Here is a 2,526-nt window from a genome sequence, read left to right as displayed (position 1 = left end):
TACTTTTTATGTCTTCATCCAAATTCTTAATAAAAACATTGAAAAAAAAGAGGATCAAGCATGCAATTATAAGCCATACCTTAGATAACTTTCTGACAGAACTCCATCAAACCTTAAATCAAGATTCTAGTATGTTAGGTTGAATGGCTTTCACAGAAGAGAACATAAAGGCAGGAAGGTCAGTTTACATGGCTAGGTATGCTAGCTACAGGAGTACTGATGAAATATTGTTGAGCACAGGGTATAGAAAAGAACAAGAAGTTGTGGGTATTTTCTAAAATAACTTGTTAGAATGTGGCAACTGACTTAATATGGATCACAAGAGGAAAGGGAGAGGTAAACTAAAGAAGGGAATCATGCCGAAACGGGTTTGCTCAATGGTTAGAGCGTTGGCCTGCAGACTGAAAGGTCCCAGGTTCGATTCCGGTCAAGGGCATGTACCTTGGTTGCGGGCACATCCCCAGTAGGGAGTGTACAGGAGGCAGCTGGTCAATGATTCTTTTTCATCGATGTTTCTGGCTCTCTATCCTTCTCTCTTCCTCTCTGTAAAAAATCAATAAATTATATTTTAAAAAAAGAAAGGAATCATAATAAACTCATTTTTACTGAATACTTACCCTACATTAAACACAATGCTAAATATTTTACTCCAATTATTTCATTAAAGTGTTAATCTCAAAGTCAAATACCATGACTTTTTTCCTATTTTTTTAAAAAAGAGGAAAATGTGGAAAAAGGTACTTAGAAAATATTAATAATAAGAACTTGCAAGTAGAAGACTATGCTGCAAGGCCAAACTTGTGTGATTCTATAATCTCTCATTGTTCTGTAAGGTCTCTCTAGGAGATATTTAAAAGAAGATTTTGAGTCTGAGTGAAGAGCAAAAAGATGAGGTTACTAATCATGACAAGAGGAAAACCTAGACATGAAGAATGATAATGGGTTTGGTTTGGAAAGTAAAAAAGTCTGGTTGTCCTACAGTACTCATTCTCCTCTTCCATAGTAAATTACCATCCAATTTTTAACTGAAATTGCGCTGTCAAGAGTAAAGTAAATGTTTTCCAACTTTTCTTACAAACAGGTGTTGACCTGCAACAAAATCCTGGCCAGTAGGAAGTAGGGCAAATGCTAAATTCAGTGTCTAGGGAATGCCATGAAGGGACAAAGTTATGTTTTTCTTCCACACCTTCTCCTGATAGATGGAAGGCAGAGGTCATGGCTGAGGCCTCGGCAGGAATTCTAAAAGATTGCTCTTTCGTACCATGAGACCAGAAGCCACAACCAAATAAGATAAAAGTGGTCTGGCTCTCTGCCACTATGAAAGGAGAGAATCAACTTTTTTAAAAATATGACTTCAGTGGAATTTCTACCAAGGGATGTATAATCTCTTCCTACCAGATTTCAATGCAATGAATTTTCTTATTTTCTTTTTCTTTCTCAAACCTTTTTTTTTTCAATTGTGTAAAAGTAAAATATCATCAACATATAAATGCCTATTTTTATATTATTCTTATTCATAATCTTAGATATATTGATTATTTTTAGTCCCATGGATCATATATGAGTATATATTATATGGTACCAATTTACATACCACATGGCTTGTCTGTCATCCAGGTGCTCCTGAATTCTCAGTTCAGTTACCATCATGCCATTGAAGAGTGTGTGGTTCTTATTTATAATGCTATAAAAACTGCCCAAGGGTCTCTCTCACTGAAGGCACACACAGACTGACTCGCAAACTGAGGAAGTTTGTAAAGTGAAGGATTTTTCTCCTAAAGCATTAAAAACGGGAAGAACCCACTTTGAGCGTATGTTTGAAGTGCTGATCCTAATTAAAAATTTACATCTGATCAACAGACTAATGTAGGAGCTTGAGAAGTCAGCTGCAGCAAGTTACTGTAAATTGCTCAGTCTTACTAGCAGCAATCATTTGGGAAAGAAACTACAGTTACTGATGGCCAGAGTGGATAAAATGAGCCAAGATATAGTTAAATATCACATGTGCATGAGGAATATGAGTGAACAGCAGCAGCAGAAATGCCAGTAACAGCGACATTGCCAGCAGAAGCATATGCAGTTGCCAGATTTGAGGAGAACCTCCACTTCCTGAGGAGGATCTGTCCAAACTTCAAACCATCCACCCCCTAGCTAGGAAGGATTCTCAGTTCTTTGCCAGCCAGGTTAATACTTACTGCCGGAACATAAAGGAAGTCATTGTGTAAAACTTAGGCAAACTTTTCATGTCCTAGGCTCTTCAAGTATGCCACTAAAAGGAATTTCCTGAAAAGAGCTTAATATTGACTCTTGCAGGCACATTAGGGCAACTCTTGGAAAGAAATACATTTACATAATGAAAAGTCTTACTGGCAAGTAATATAAAATTTTAAAATATTGTAGAAAGGCTGAGTATCTATTTTTTTTTCTCCTAAAGTTGAATGCCTAAAATTTAGAGTTGATATAAATTTTTATGAGTAAAAACACTTCATAGAGAGGTAAGCTACTGGATGAAGAAAAACTTAAATT

At 36.2% G+C, this 2,526-nt stretch overlaps 1 pseudogene; it reads left to right on the top strand.

Annotated features, from left to right (window-relative positions):
• The first annotated feature begins 1,575 nt into the window (after positions 1-1,575).
• LOC118714591 lies at positions 1,576-2,273 on the top strand (annotated as a pseudogene).
• The last annotated feature ends 253 nt before the right edge of the window (positions 2,274-2,526 follow it).

The sequence above is a fragment of the Pipistrellus kuhlii genome, unplaced genomic scaffold, assembly GCF_014108245.1.
Source record: "Pipistrellus kuhlii isolate mPipKuh1 unplaced genomic scaffold, mPipKuh1.p scaffold_m20_p_10, whole genome shotgun sequence".
Taxonomy (NCBI): Eukaryota; Metazoa; Chordata; class Mammalia; order Chiroptera; family Vespertilionidae; genus Pipistrellus; species Pipistrellus kuhlii.
The sequence above is the reverse complement of the archived record's forward strand: the minus strand, read 5'-3'. Positions and strand labels throughout refer to the sequence as shown.